Source organism: Zootoca vivipara, chromosome 9, assembly GCF_965207765.1.
Source record: "Zootoca vivipara chromosome 9, rZooViv2.hap1.1, whole genome shotgun sequence".
In the NCBI taxonomy this organism is placed as follows: Eukaryota; Metazoa; Chordata; class Lepidosauria; order Squamata; family Lacertidae; genus Zootoca; species Zootoca vivipara.
This window is the reverse complement of record NC_142592.1, coordinates 41612158-41628895: the sequence shown is the minus strand read 5'-3', so window position 1 is coordinate 41628895 and position 16738 is coordinate 41612158. Positions and strand designations below refer to the sequence as shown.

The following is a 16738-nucleotide window of genomic DNA, read 5'->3' as shown; positions in this document are numbered from 1 at the left end:
AATCATATACCATCAATGGGGTGAAAATGTGCTGTTCAATTATATGTAGAAATTATTGTTTGATAGATAACTGCTTTCAAAGCTTAACCCCTTAAGTGCTCGTGGTGAAAAGGAAACAGCCAAGAGAGGGGAGCAAAGGGTTAAACCATCATACAACCTCCTGCAAAACAAATATTTCAGTAGACTAATAATCTTTTCCTACCTTATATTATATGCCATGAGAAAAGAGGTCAGAACAGCCTAACACTGGGGTGAAAACTGCCTGTGAGGATAGCAAAAAGGCCCTGTCACGTGCAGGCGAAAATAAAAGAACAATAATTTACCCGTCACCACATGCCAGTTCTAAGAGCTGCGGATTAGGAAACAGCTATTGAAAAGAGGCTACAAAGCATAGTTTGCTAGTGTGTACTGCCATGCTTCTGCTAAGTTCCACATAAATAATGCAGTTTGGTTTAATATTCAGCACCAGCACATTTCAGCAGAGGATTATTTGCATGAGGCTGATGATAAACTGGGCCAAGCGTGTCAAACTCAAATTAGTAGAAGGGCAATATTCATCACCTAGCAGAACCTAAGCAGCCATATCCATAATTTTAAAAAGTCAGCTCCACACTCATTCACAAAATGTTTCTGAAGTCCTGTTCCTAATTTCTGCACACCTAGCAAAGCCTGAGCAAGGAAACGCTCCAATGAGGAAGTTGGGGAATAGACAAGTTTCCTCATTATAACACTTGCCTACGCTTTCTCTCATTAGCAGTATCTGAAAGAGGAGGAAGGAAGCATTTCTCTGACCATATACACTAACAAGGAACTCCAATATAGCAAAAATGTTACATACACAGCTTGACTATTCAACACTATGGATTTGAATGGAAATGAAAAGGAACTGAAGCTACAATGACACAGATTAGCAGCCATTCCCAAGTTTGTTTCTCCCTACTTAAGGGCACTCGTTTCCTATCATCATTATTTATTTGTCACATTTTCGCACAAAGATGTGGGTCATTCCACATCAAATCAATGCAAAAAACAAGGGTTTCGTCACTCACCATCTTGGATTTTGACGAAACTTGTTGTACACCCTTCCCTTATAGTTGAAAGAAACCCCCTTAATTTTTTTCCTCTATCTCAAACGGTTTTAATTTTATAGCACTTTATTATGTAGCAGGAAGGGGAGCTACCCTAAAATAATTTATTTCATATTAATTTCTAAGCATAGCTGTAGAAATTGGCACCAAAGATGACATGGTCTGCAACAGTGCGAGCCACAAAACTAGAAAATGTGGAAAGTGTGGTATAGCGATCAAAAGTAAGCTGAAGTTAGTAGCAAAGCACTCTGCTACTATACTATACTATACTGTTCTATATTAATACCACTTTTTTAAGATAGGAAGGAATAGCCACTTGTTTCTTATCTCAGCACCAGAACTCATGTCCACAGCCCTGCATCTGGTTGCCACCTTCTAAAATGAAGATTACCTTAATGCTATTTTTAAACAAGAGGTATCACATTTATCTACAGGCCTAATTATATCTCTTGGAATTAATATTTTGTTAACTAGCTACCCCCCCCATTTCAACCCAAATGTTGCTTGGGCATGCTCTTTCAATTTTAAATTGAATGCCACTGAATGCCAATTGTTAAAAGGCTGATCCAGCACACAAATATTCTTGTATTCTTAAATAATATACTAAGCATCTGTCATAATCAACATTCATTCCTAGGGTAGTCTCTCCATCCCCTTGATCAGTTTGGTTGCCCTTTTCTGACCCTTTTCTAAATCTATCATATTCTTTTTGAGGTGAGGCAATCAGAACTGTACACAGTATTCCAAACATGGTTACACTATAGGTTTGTATTATGGTGTTATAATATTGGCAGTTTTATTTTTAATTACTGGGTACCTTCCTAATTTTTCCTAGCATTGAAATCACCTTTTTCATAGCCACTGCACACTGGGTTGAGCTAACTACTTTCACCCCAGGGCCTTTTTCTTGGTCCCTCAAGAGTTTCACAAGGCTTCATCTTATGACCCAAGGTATTCAACTCTGACATAAACCAGTGGGAGAGAAGCTCTAGAGATCTGGGGTGTGGTGTTAGCACAACCACTTTGAGGTGGGCTTTTATATTTTCACGATCAAGTGGTGTATACATCTTATGAAATAAATAAAAATAAACAAACCAATAAGCATGCTAAGGACACTCAATTTTCTCTTTCCCATTTGATTCTAGAGAGGTTGCAGAGATTTTGAATCACTGCTTGAATTTAAGGAGGGATTGGATGTGGGCTAATAAATGGAGATTCAATTCAGATAAGACAGAAGTGCTGTTGATCAGGAGACTTAATCCAGGGTTAGGTGTAAAGTCTGTTCTGGACAAGGTTGCACTCTTCATAAAGGAGCTGGTTCGCAATTTGGGAGCTCTTCCAGATCCAACTTTGCCCTTGGAGATCCATTTAGTGCACAGGACTGTTTTGTGCTGCTTCAGCTTGATACACTAGCTGTACTCTTACCAGGAGAAAACAGCTCTTCTCACTGTCATGCCTTCTTCACATCTAGGCAAAGTTAATATAAGGCCGTTTATGTGAACCGTTTCTGAAAACTAACTGGAAACCTCAAGTGGTACAAAACGCTGCAGCTAGAGTTTTGGCCAGGGCCTATCTTTCACCTCAAAAAGGATATTGTAGGACTGGAAAATATTCTGTAACGGGCAACCAAATGGTCACTGGACTGCAGTAACTCCTCTTTGAGGAAAGAGGCTCTTTAGGCCAGGCTTCCCCAACCTCGGCCCTCTAGATGTTTTGAGACTACAATTCCCATCATCCCTGACGCTGGGATCATGGGAGTTGTAGGCCAAAAACATCTGGAGGGCCGAGGTTAAGGAAGCCTGCTTTAGGCTCTTTCAGGGTTCTTTAGTTTAGGAGGAAAAGTTGAAAAGGGACATGATGGTGTTATACATCTTGGGGGGGGGGGATCCTGCTAAACCCTATGAATTAATAAATTGAATGAATTCAGGAACCCACCCACCCCCCCGCCCAGGTGTTAACAGAGACAGGGGTCTGATTTGAAGGGTTGCCGAGGTGATGGGGTGTGCTTTTGAGCAGAGGTTTCTGGGAGGAATGAGGAGGAAGGGGGGGAGAGATCCATCTTGGCCAGGGAGAGAGGAAAGGTTGCCTACAATGTCGTCGGCCATGCTGTAAGATCTGGACTCCCACCATGAAGTCCGAAGGTGCAAATAAACCATATTTTTAAAAGCACAACAGTCTCTGCTGTGTCTTCTTTTCTCCCAAGAGACACAGACCCTGTGTGTGTGTCCCTGTGACCTCATGGGCTCTTGCCGCCGCTTGGCAGTGAGAGGGGCAGGCACTGGAATTTTGTAACAATATAAAAAGTTATGCATGGCATGGATTTGTTATGTGGGTGGATTTTGTCGTCTTTTTCTCTAGAACTTAGGATCATCCAAAGAAGCTGAATGATGGGAAATTCAGGACAGGCCAAAGGAAAGTACTTCTTCAAACACAGCATAGCTAAACTATGGATTCACTATGTAGTGATTGATGCCCATTTGTTTGACTTTGAAAGGTATTACATAGATACATTGAAGATAAGGTTATTAGTGGCTACTTATCACAATAGCAATATTCAGTCTCCAGTACTGAAGAAAGTATGCTTGTGAGTATGCTAGGGAAAAGGAATGGCAGTGTGTTGTTGTGCTTATGTCCTACCTATGGGCTTCTCATCACGGGTTTCCAGTTCAGTTCTGCACTATTTGGGACCATGATATTTAAAAAGATCACTCCCTCTCCACCCACTGAGTTATCAACAGAGGCTTGGCTTTACATTTCACCACTATCAGAAGTGTAGTTGGGGTGGGGAGAAAGTTAGCTTTTTGTCAACGGCTCCATGACTATCAATCTTTCTATCTCTTACATAATCAACTCATTTTTTTCTTGTCATACTTTAACTTGATTTCCCCATTCATGATATTGTATTGCTAGTTCTCTGTTCAGACTGTTACAGAAGATACAACATATTTTTTTTTTAAAAAAATACATAAAATGTAATTAATTTTCAACTCTTGTTTTGATAAACATTTTAGTGACTATCAGTGCTGCTAAAGGCACATTATTACCATCTCTTCAGTTCCAAAACGCTCCAATATTATTATTTACCAGTGGTTTGTTACACAGGTCAAGAGACTGTCAACTTGTTTCCACTAGAATAATCACTTCCCAAACAAAAGTCCTATTTAAACCTTTTGCTTTTCTTCCTTTATCACCCTACTCTTGAAGCAACACGAAAATGCGTGAAGCTTACGTGTTTCCTAGTGTTGCAAGCGATTTCAGTCATCGAACATTGCTCAGCCAATCTAGAGCCACCGCACGCCTTCATTGACTCAGTTCCGTCTGCTTCCTCGCTATTCTACATAAAAAGCAGCCTCCCATGCAGATGCTCACTTTTAAAAAAGCAAGTGGAACTGAGAGAAGGTGAGCAAAGGGGTGACCCGAGTCCCTCGCTCCGTCATGCACGGGCTTCACACAAACGCAACAGCACAACAAAATTACACAAGCCAAGTTAAACAGGCTCACCCGAGTGGGCCCTAAAACTGCCAACGAGGGCGTGACGTCATACAGGGAAGGGACCGAGAGTTTTTGGGCTGGTAAAAAAGCACTCCTAGTGGAGAGGGTTGGATCCACGTCTCCGCCGGACGAACCGTGGGAAGATATGTACACGTGCATCCCGAGGGGCAACGCGCAAGTGCTTTCTCCTTTCCTACCAGTTGACGCACACACGCGCCGCGCCTGGCATGGCCGGGGCGGAAAGTGGGGAGGCGGCGCTAACGCGAGGAAACAAACCCACCCGGCGCCCTCTTACCGGCGAGCCTGCCTAATCAACCCAGCCAGCCAACTCCCGCCCCTCCTCGCGCGAACACATCGAGACCACCCGGCAGGCGCTTACCTGCGAAAGCGCCGGGTTCCAGTCTGTCACGTTGCAGCCGCTACCGCAGCCCCAAGCCTACGAAGACGATGGCGTTATGGGAGGCGGAGGATTTGAAAGCCGGCAGTTTTGTTTCCTACGCTGTGATTCGCTCTTCGCCTTCCCGGTCTTCTGCGCCTGCGCAGGAAGGGGCTTTCACGGCCTCCCTCCTCCTCCCCTTTGCTCCCTCCTTCCTCCTAAAGGCGCCCAGGCAATTGTTAGTGGGAGAGCCGAAACGGAGAGGAGAGGTCACAATTTCGCGTCGCACGACGCAGCTCCCCGTTTGCCGCAAAGCATCTTGGGAGCTGTAGTTTTTTTAATGGAAGTGTCCTCGAGCTCCCCCTTTAAAAACAAAACTTGGTGGTGGAGTGAAAGAGGCTGAGTTCCCTACTATTTTGTTGCTTGGAGCGGCGGGTCAGACGTGTGTAACGGGTTTGGATACGATTATATGGTTCTGTTTAGTTTTTAGTACGACTGCTACCTATTTTCTTGAAGAATTCCTGTGTCTTTAAGAACTACCTTTAAGAAACTCTCTTGAGAAAAAATTACAACGTTTGAAGTTTTTTAGTTTAGAAAAAGGTGAGGGGAGGGAGAATTTATTCTGAAAATCCTCTGGTCTAGTAGATTCCCCCCAAAGTGTCCCTATTTTCCAGGGACGTTCCTGATTTAGAGAAGCCATCCTGATTTCTGATTTGATTCTGGAATGTCCTACTTTCCCTTAGGATGTCCCTATTTTCATTGGAGAAATGTTGGAGGGTTTCAAGTTATCCAGCCTCTGAGCCATCTGAAGGCAATCCTGTATAGAGAAGGTTTTTAAGGTTTAATGTTTTATTATGTTTTATACATATTGGAAGCTGCCCAGAGTGGCTGGGGCAACCCAGTAAGACATGTAAAAGTAAAGTTATCATTATGGAATGGGACATCCCAATTTTCATCGGAGAAATGTTGGAGGGTATAGTTTAGACTTTTACAAAATGACACTATTGTTTCAGTGTGTTGTGAACTAGGCCCAATCTGAACTATACATTTAAAGCAGTATCATATCAATTTAGTTTAAACAGTCATGTTGTTGCAGTATTTTTCCCAGTCAATAAAGACACACACAGGTTCTCTGAGGAAGGTCAGAATTTATTTGGTCCACCTGTGGAGAGAAGACAGAGCAGAGGCCAACATTTGCACTTCCTGAGTCTTACCTAAAAGAATCCAGGGAAATGTACTTTATGGAGTGTGCTGAGAGTTTGTAGCAGCTACAGTTTCCATAGTGGTTTAACAATACAGTAAATCCCTCTTTGTAGGGAACTCTGAGAACTGTAGCTCGGGGGGGGGCAGTAGAAGAAGAAGAAGAGTTTGGATTTGATATCCCGCTTTAACACTACCCTAAGGAGTCTCAAAGCGGCTAACATTCTCCTTTCCCTCCTCCCCCACAACAAACTCTCTGTGAGGTGAGTGGGGCTGAGAAACTTCAGAAAAGTGTGACTAGCCCAAGGTCACCCAGCAGCTGCATATGGAGGAGCGGAGACGCAAACCCAGTTCCCCAGATTACAAGTCTATCGCTCTTAACCACTACACCACACTGGCTCTCTCAGTAGAGGTCCCTAGCAGCTCTCTCAACACCCTTAAACTGCAGCTTCCAGGATTATTTGGAGGAAGCCACAACTGTTTAAAGTGGTGTGATAGGCTATTGCTTTAAATGTATTGTGCAGATAGAGCCTTATTTTATTGCATGCATATGTTTACTCAAGAATTTACAGCATCAAAATAACAGATTATTGTGGGGCTGTGGAATCTTGCACCTACATTTCCCAACAGACTCTAAAGTGACTTGCATCACTGACCTTGTGAGGTGGGTTGGTTTGCTATGCTATGAAAAAGAGGTAGAAACTGACTACAGTGCAGCTTGGTAGCAGATATGTGTGGCACCAGTGGGGAGAAGTGGAGCAGAAAAACTCTTAAACGAGCATCATAAAATTGTGTACAAATCTGTGTCTATGTCCAAAATGCAGATATGTACCACATATGCAGCCCACCAGTTTTAACAGGGCTTTCCATTTCATTCGCCACAGTTTATTGCCTTATTAAAATAATTTATTGGTTGCCTTTCAATCACTCAAGATACCCAAGGGCGAGACATAAGTAAAACTAAGCAGAGCAAACTCAACAGCCCACAAAACTGGGGGAAACCCATCACCAGCAAGAAAAAGTAGTGCTTGTTGATTTTCCTTCTGATTTGGGGGACAACTTGATCAACAACATCCCGAGTTATTATGTTGACTAGCTTCATGCATTCTTGTTTTTAATGAATTTACCTCTTTTTCCTCTCTCAATTTCAGTGTTGACTAACTCTGTGATCAACCCTGTGAAGGAGAGGATTAAAAAAAATCCCATTGAAATTGATAAATATACAGTATGTTTAATTTGACATCTTCCTCATCAGTTACTAGACTGGTTAAACATTTATTCCCTAACCATTTTTAAGTATCCGTTATTTTATGCTCACTCCTAAAATTGGTTGTCTTTACTCATTGGGACACTGTCAAAAGTTTGACTTCTATTTATATACTCTGATTTTTTATCTATCTATCTATCTATCTATCTATCTATCTATCTATCATCTAGCTATTTATCACTGCAAGTAATCACCTTTTACAGGTGACTTAGTGATTAATTACTCTGATAATTATTTATTCATTCACATTTATAGATGGATAAAGTAGTTTACAGTACAGTCCTGTACATGACTACCCATGTAAGCGGATCTAGAACTGTAGCCTTAGTCTGGTACTATCTGTTGATAAATTGCCTGGAATATTATTTACTGAAAAGCCCATTTTTGATTGGACAAGCACCTACTCCCTTGCATGAGTAGTGCAAAGGCATGTATAGGAGTTGGACCAGGGCCGTCTCAAGCAGGTCGGGCGCCCTGGCGCTGAGGCACGGAGATTGCTCCGGCGCCCTCGCAATGCGCAGCACCCCGCACCACCGGAACTATACCTAGAGCCAGGTCTGAGTTGGACAAAGAGAGAGGGAAGACTGTACTATGCACAGCTAGAAAGGAGGAAAGGATCAAAAGAAGAAAAGGACAGAGTGGCCAGCAAAGTGTAAGAAAATGGAATAATGAGTTGGACAAAGAGAGAGGGAAGACTATACTATGCACAGCTAGAAAGGAGGAAAGGATCAAAAGAAGAAAAGGACAGCGTGGCCAACAAAGTGTAAGAAAATGGAATAATGGAAGGAAGTAAAAAGGATGGATGGGCTGAAGGAAAGAAAAATGATAAGCACCTTGGTCTACTGCTGTGATTCCTGGCCCCTCCACTTGCTATATAAGCAAGTACACAAGTCCTCCTACCCACATAGCTGGTTTATTACCAAGCCACGAAAGCCCCTCCTGATCAAAGAGAGCAATGGTGGAAATTAGGGAGAGAGATAAATGATTGATGTCATTATTAAAATATTAATTAATAATGGGAGTAGTGGGAAAGCGAATGAGAGAAGCTACAGAAGGAGGAAGGAAACAATATCAAAGGAGGAGGAAGAGGAGGGATTCAAGAATTTGGAAGTTTGGGGCAATGATACAAATTAAGTATGAAAGAAGAAGGGCAGAAGAAATGACAGTTTACTAAAATATTTTCAGACAAGTGGAAGGAGGGAAAACCTCATTTATCTAACAGCACCCCATACTATTTTGTGGTATGTGCACCCCCAAAAAATTAACCCTGTTAAGTGTGCCCTGGGAATAGGAAGTCTGACAAGCCCTGATTATTATTTTTGTAACATGATGTCAACACTTGGCTTTTTAAAGCATCTTGGTAGCTGTGATCTGTATCAGCAGAAGATTCTGAACTGTCTTTAAAGAGAGCCTTATATGTAGTATATTATAGCAGTCTAGTTTGGATATAACCGGGGCTTTCTCCAGATGACAAATCAGCATGCAACAAAGTACAGTAAAAGGCACTTCTAACTACTAACAGTACCTGTGCCGTAGAACAAAGTTCTTTAATACCAGTAGAGGCTGCTCCATTAGCATGAATGGGGTCCAACCTCACCAACTTCAGCTGTCCATCAGCTAACCCCACCCACCTGCCAACCTTCCTTTTTTTGTTAAATAATTTTTACACCTGCCAACCTTCTTAATCACAACCAGGGCAGGAAGTGGCCATGGCTGTCGGCTCCCTCCTCCTTAGTCTCAGTCCCATCCTTTTAGAACTCAGCAGGAAGGGGGGCAAAAGTGGAATTAGTTGGCTTCGCTTCTCATTGGCTGTTGCACCACCTACTGTTGGCTCCCTGCCTTTTGCTCTACCATTCCCAAGTGGGTACCAGCCACCACTGCTTAACACAATTCTGGTTATGCCCCTCTAGAAAGGATCAGAGCTGCGCTGAGACTGAGCCTCAAAGGCCCAATCCCTATGGTTGATGGTCCTGAAAGCTGCTGAAAGGTCTTGCGAAACCTGCTCTCTCCATCCTCTACCATGGCATGAAAGGTGGAATTGTTATATCCTCTAAATTTGACTCAAACTAATCCCACAGCCTTGGACATTGGGAATACATATTAGCATATTGCTCATCTATAACTAATAGCCAATAGGGCTATTTTGCTGTATTTTGTCATAATAAAAAATTGCATTGTTTTTGCATCTCAATTACCTAATAACCTGTTTAATCAAGTGAATCGGAACACTTACAACAGATTAACAGAATAATAATTAGGGAGAGAAATAAGGGGGAAATGCACAGGTAGATTAAGCACTTAACTGTGTATTTGCAAATATAATAATAATAATATTTTGTTGGTTTATTTCCTTCACTCGTTTATTATTATACATCCTTGCTCAGATGTTTATCATCATAGATTGCAATGCAGTTCTAACAATATCTACTCAGCAGGAAGCCATATGGAATTCAAAGGGGTTTATTCTCAGGTAAATGAGATTAGGATTGCAGCCTAAATTGCCGCTAGGAAGGCTGTGTTATGTATGTGGTGTCGATGAAACAGTGGACTGTAGGACCTGGAGGGATCCCAAGGAAGCATTTTGCCTTGCTGGTGAGACTGAGCTGGAGAGACCTGGAAATGAAAGTAAAAAAGACCAAGAGGCACATGGAGGGAGCTGTATCGGCAGCAGCTCTAGGAACAGAATGCTGCGTTCTGTAATTAAATAGCAATTACTAGTATTATTACTAACCGTAATAATGCTCTAATAATATTTATAGTAATATCATAGCATTTATCAAGGCGGGGTGTAGGGGGAATCCCCAAGCAGAGGAGGTGAGTTGGTTATTTTGTTGTTTTTCTGTAAAGGAAGGAAGCTAGGAAGAAGGAGGGTGGCTGGGTTGGGGGTATGAGGAGCGAAGATGGGCCAAAATACCCCTGAAGCAATATTACTCAGCTTTGCAGATGAGTAACGGAAATATTTATCACTGCATATGTTGCTTAATCCCAACCAGAACTAAATAGGACGCGAAAGTCACACTACTACCGCCTCTCCTTAAATGTTCTTCGGGTCGAATTCTTAAAAGATAAATGTCTTCTTCCTCCCTGTGCTCCTTTTGAGGTTGGGAAGTTTTTTTGGGGAGGAACTAGCGGGAGCTCGGAACTGAATGGCGATCCCACGGTTTCATTTCGGGTCTGCGGTTCTAGAATTTTTATTTTAGTTTTATTGCTTCCTTGCTCAAAAGCACTGACTAGATACAGTCACAGTGAAGAGAATATTTGCAGAAACGCTGATCTTGGACGAGGGGGAGTTGAGTAAAAAAAAAGGTTTGGTTGTTGCCTCATCTGGCATTTTATAATCTATGACTTGTAAAAGTTACGTTGCTTAGCAGAACGGAAATGTTTCATTTAAAATCATGCATCGTTTTGGGCGGGTTTTTTTTAGTCTGGAACCACCAGTGACAGTTTGTTGTAAGCTTAGTAGCACCAAGTTGTGTGTCGTGGCTTCCGAAGGCAGGCGGCTTTTCCTTGTCTATTTCCGCGTTCGAGGCACATCTAACGCCGGTTACTTTTGCTAACCGAGGCCGGGGATTTGGAGGCCTTGGATTGGTGGGAATTGGGTCAATTCTAGTGGAATTAAACCAGAAAAATGTGCATGTGTGTTTTAGGGCTGTTAATGGGGGCTGGTGGGGGGCAAAGAAAAGGAGGACCTTATTTGACGGAGCAGAGCAATAGAGCAATAGAGGAAGATGCCGCCAATGCGCATAAACAGGGTACAATCCACATCGAAAAGGCTTACTAATGTCTGTTATACGCCTGTTGCATTATAGTATGATAGCTAACCAAAATATGTTGAAAACTGGGAGAAGGAACACTAGGGGAGTGGGAAACGTGTTTAAACCGTTGCTGAAAAAGAGAATCTGTTCCCTCCCTCCCTCCTTTCCCCTGCATATTGCAGAGGTCTTTACGGTGCATGTAAATATTTGGGGAGACGGAAGCGCTAGGGAGATGTGTGCTGTAAAAGTAATCTTACATATGGGTTTGCAGCTCAATGCTACCATGTTAATGTGCGATATTGAGGGCTGCAACTAAGCCCCAAAGCTTTCTTTATGCAAAGCAAAACATCACAATTTGTATGAATGCAACGAACCTGTTGTGATTCTGCCAAGCCATTTGTACATTTTCTCGGTAGAGTCTCCTTATCGCATAATCGGTGAAACGTTCCAGACATATGGGATTATAAAAGCTTTGTATTACTAACTCCCAAGGTTCAGGGTTGGAGAGGAGCCTGGAAAACATGAGATTTGAAACCATGATGATAAATGTGTCCCTTTTCATTTGTTTTCATTTCTCATTTTAAGCTTTTAGTGCATGTTATAGCAGTTTTAAGCTTTTACTCTGCAGTATACCATCTCTGAGCAGTTTGTAGATCCAGTTTAAAATACAAAAACAATCCAAAGTTTAAACAGTAAAAACAATGAAAACCAACAATAATAATACAGAACAGGAAATAAAATAAAATAAATCTAAAGACCAGGATGCACAGCAACAAAAACAAAACAATTTAAATCCAGCTAGGGGAATAATTAGGTGGATCTTGAAATCCCATAAAATGACTATCCATTGTATACACAAGAACATAGGAAGCTGCCTTATACCGAGTTAGACCATTGGCAAAAACATTCTGCACCATCCAGTTTAAACTGTAGGCATGCCTGTAACTGTAGGCTAGTGTCTGTAACATCATATTAAAAGTGAAACATTTGTTTCCTGTTCCCTATTACGTTACCCCATTCGAGAACTTTAAAAAACCCTAAGAAGCAAAATACAACTAGCGTGCTACTCCAGCAGAAGTACTCCATATTATTTTAAATATTTGTGCAAAAAACAAAAACCAACCTCAGACTTCTTCCCACCCCTCAGAGCAGTGTTGTTGTGTTGCTTCCCCCCCCCATTCTAAAAATTAAGGCAGTCTAAAGGGACTCAGTTTATCGTTGACTATGCAAAAGCCTTTGACTGTGTTGACCACAGCAAACTATGGCAAGTTCTTAAAGAAATGGGAGTGCCTGATCACCTCATCTGTCCCCTATGCGGGACAAGAAGCTACAGTTAGAACTGGATATGGAACAACTAATTGGTTCAAAATTGGGAAAGGAGTACAACAAGGTTGTATATTGTCTCCCTGCTTATTTAACTTATATGCAGAATTCATCATGCAAAAGGCTGGACTAGATGAATCCCAAGCCAGAATTAAGATTGCCGGAAGAAATATCAACAACCTCAGATATGCAGATGACACACCCTTGATGGCAGAAAGTGAGGAGGAATTAAAGAACCTTTTAATGAGGGTGAAAGAGGAGAGTGCAAAATATGATCTGAAGCTCAACATAAAAAAAACCAAGATCATGGCCACTGGTCCCATCACCTCCTGGCAAATAGAAAGGGAAGAAATGGAGGCAGTGATAGATTTTACTTTCTTGGGCTCCTTGATCACTGCAGATGGTGACAGCAGTCACGAAATTAAAAGACGCCTGCTTCTTGGGAGAAAAGCAATGACAAACCTAGACAGCATCTTAAAAAGCAGAGACATCACCTTGCCTACAAAGGTCTGTATAGTTAAAGCTACGGTTTTCCCAGTACAGTAGTGATGTATGGAAGTGAGAGCTGGACCATAAAGAAGGCTGATTGCCGAAGAATTGATGCTTTTGAATTATGGTGCTGGAGGGGAGACTCTTGAGAGTCTCATGGACTGCAAGAAGATCAAACCTATCCATTCTTAAGGAAATCAGCCCCGAGTGCTCACTGGAAGGACAGATCATGAAGCTGAGGCTCCAATACTTTGGCCACCTCATGAGAAGAGAAGACTCCCTGGAAAAGACCCTGATTGCTGGGAAAGATGGAGGGCACAAGGAGAAGGGGACAACAGAGAACGAGATGGTTGAATAGTGTTCTCGAAGCTACGAACATGAGTTTGACCAAACTGCGGGAGGCAGTGGAAGACAGGAGCGCCTGGCGTGCTCTGGTCCCTGGGGTCATGAAGAGTCGGACACGACTAAACAACAACAACAACAAAGGGATTGACAGACAAATATTGGTATAACCAACCAATATTAATACCATGCTTACAAAATATATTTTATAGTTAAACAATCCCATGATATTTTAAAGTATGTTTAAATTTAACAATAAATTGTTACTCTTTTGAGAAGGACCTTTACAAAAATGCATTTTCAGACAAGGACATCAGCATATTTAGATGACAGTTCTGTGGTGCATATGTGGGCAAAGTTATTTGTAAGATGCATTAACTTTTGTATCACCTGCCACATAAGAATTCCAAATGCAGGTTTTTTATTTGGAAATTTATGTAGAGTGATGAATTCCTATAGGATTATGTATTTGCTGGCTGATTTTATTAATAAATAATAATAAACTTATGAATAATCTCTTACATTATCTCAAAAAAGCTTAAAAAAAGCTTTTAAAACAGTAATAACCTTTCACATATACACACAGGTTTAAAAACAGTACAAAATGACCTTTTGACTCAGCTGGAAAAGCTAATTGAATTAACAAAATCTTCAATTGTTTCTGGAGAGTAAGATAAGATAAGATATCTTTATTGTCATTGTCCCCTTGCGGGAACAACGAAATTACTCGGTTGCTACATCTACTTAGATAAAGCATTCCGCATAATCCAAAATTACAAAACCTAATTAAAAACAGTAAATATAATACAAATAACAAATAAAATAAGATGACATCAAAGTCCAGGCTTTCCATTTAAGGCCAAAATCGCTCTAGAGAAGAAACTGTTCCTGAGATGGCTCTTTCTTGCCTGCATAGTTCTATATCTCCGTCCCGATGGCAGGAGCTGAAAGAAATGGTGACCAGTACAGATAGTAGACACCTGTCTTATCTAAACTGGACTGCTGTTCCACAAAACGGGTAGCCACATTGAAGGCCCTGCTCCAAGTCACTTTGGAATACGTTTCTGCTATTTTGGGCACTTGAAGGAGAAACACTCTTGCAGAACACAGAGACCCACTGTGTGTATAAGGGATATGGCAATCACTGAAGCAACCTAGTCCTAAGTTTTATGTGTTAGTACCCAAACCTTGAATTAGGCCCAGGAGTAGATTGGCAGCCCATGCAAATCCTGCAAACAACGTGCTATCTGCTGCTGGTGGTTTATCCCCACAAGCAACCTAGACACTGCATTGTACATTAGCTGCAGCCTCAGGGCCAACTTCAAGGGTAGCCCCCACATAGAGTGCATTGCACTAATCCAACCTTGAAGTACCAATGCATGGTATCTGAAGAAGTGTGCATGCACACGAAAGCTCATACTAATAACAAACTTAGTTGGTCTCTAAGGTGCTACATGAAGGAATTTTTTAAATTTTGTTTTGACTACGGCAGACCAACACGGCTACCTACCTGTAACAACAATGCATGGATAGTCGTGGTTAGGTGCTCATCATAGAGGCGCTCTAGGGATAGAGCTATATCTAGAAGCACTCCACACTTTGCAGCTGCTCTTTTCAGGAGAGTTTGGCCCCATCCTGGATCGGGACACATTCTCACTGAACCTAGGAACCCAACCCTTACACCCACTGTCTTGCCTGGATTCAGACTCAGTTTATTAGCCCTCATCCTGCCCACCACTGCTTCCAAACACTGGTCCATGGCCTGCTCAGCCATTTCCAATTCAGATATTACAGATAAAAAGTTTTGGGTATCATCAGAGTACTGGTGACTCTTCATCTTCTAATGGCTCCTCCCAGTGGCTTCATATATATGTTAAATAGCATTGGGGACACTAGAATGCCCTGTGGCAGTGCATAACTCAAGAGCCAGGGGGGCTGAGAATGACATATTCAGTGTTAACTTCTGGAAGTATCCCTGGAGATACCGGTAAGCCCAGAGTCACTGCAGAACAGTGCACCAATATCCATCTCCCATAGATAGTCCAAGAGGATATACCATGGCCGATGATACTGAAACCTGTAATCAGGAGTTTAAGCAGCAGGGTCACATTCCTCCTGTCCCTCCCCTGATAGAGGTAATCTATTAGAGCAGGGGTAGGCAACCTAAGGCCCGTGGGCCGGATGCGGCCCAATCATCTTCTCAATCCGGCCACAGATGGTTCGGGAATCAGCATGTTTTTACATGAGTAGAATGTGTCCTTTTATTTAAAATGCATCTCTGGTTTATTTGTGGGGCATAGGAATTTGTTCATCCCCCCCCCAAAAAAAATATAGTCCGGCCCACTGCATGGTCTGAGGGACATTGGACCGGCCCACGGCTGAAAAAGGTTGCTGACCCCTGTATTAGAGTGACAATGGCTGATTCAGTCCCGAACCCAGGTCCAAACTCAGTTTGGAATGCATCTAAACAGTTTCCTCCTAGAATGCCTGTGACTGCACTGCCACAATTCTCATGAATACCTTGCGACCGGGATATATTTGTAGGCACCACTCCCTCATGCAGTGTTCACTGCACCCTGGACCCACCCAGCCACGCCCACCCCACAGCTAGCTTTAATCAGTTTTGAAAAGCAATGGTCATGACAGTACTTTGGAGGCATAGTCACAAATGCCTTGTCAAAGTCCTCAGGCTGCCAGAACTGATCCCACAAAGCAAGGCTTGATGGAGCATTGCAAACTTCACTCGGAGCTTAGTCTTAATTTGTGTTGTACGTTATGGGATGTGCTGAATCTCACTTGGACTTTCCCCCCTGTGTTGAACTTTCTCCTTTTTGCAGTGACATTTTGGTTTCAGCAGATAAAAATACCCGGTTTCCAGCAATTTGGAATACTAATTCTGCTGCAGATTCAGCACATCTTGTGTTGCACCTGACCAACTGAAAAATACTTTAAAGTTTGCCTAGCACAGCTAAAGATAGCTGAGAACAAATTTTCCTGTTTTGTATTTTTAATTTGAAATGTCAGAACAGCGCACTGAATCATGACATACTTTTTGTGCTCTGAATTTTTCTCCTGAACTGAGTTGGTTGCTGGGTTTCATCTTCATCTTTGATGTTCCTTGTTGTACCACCATAAATAATTGACAGCCTTCATTTTGGTTTGCATCTTCAAAATTGGAAAAACCTAGTGTAGCTAGATGCGTCTTAGAATCTGTGTTGCCATGAATTGTGTAGAGTAACAGCTCTATGCATAATATGGTAGTTTCTATGGTATCCTGGAAATCAAAGCCTGCCTTTCAAGTTTGCTTTCTAAAAAGTGGGCACTTGGGATGTATGAAAATGGAATGTTCTATCCGGAAGAAAATGTGTCAACAGAAAGCAGGATTTTGTTCCTCTGTACAGATCCC

At 42.1% G+C, this 16738-nt stretch overlaps 2 protein-coding genes across 7 annotated transcripts in view; one reads left to right on the top strand and one right to left on the bottom strand.

Moving 5' to 3' along the window:
* RANGAP1 (Ran GTPase activating protein 1) overlaps positions 1-5267 on the bottom strand; it is a 28743-nt gene extending 23476 nt beyond the window's left edge. Inside the window, exon 1 of one of the 2 annotated variants that reach the window (XM_035128198.3) lies at positions 4960-5267. The gene's annotated coding sequence lies outside the window, so the exon portion shown is untranslated. Of the gene's footprint in view, positions 1-4589; positions 4934-4959 lie in introns of those variants that run through there. The other variant, XM_035128199.3, reaches the window with a different exon arrangement.
* Positions 5268-10009: 4742 nt separating this feature from the next.
* ZC3H7B (zinc finger CCCH-type containing 7B) overlaps positions 10010-16738 on the top strand; it is a 52213-nt gene continuing 45484 nt past the window's right edge. For 4 of the 5 annotated variants that reach the window (XM_035127471.3, XM_035127468.3, XM_088676622.1 and 1 more), the window contains exon 1: positions 10010-10237. The gene's annotated coding sequence lies outside the window, so the exon portion shown is untranslated. Of the gene's footprint in view, positions 10238-10414; positions 10730-16738 lie in introns of those variants that run through there. The other variant, XM_088676620.1, reaches the window with a different exon arrangement.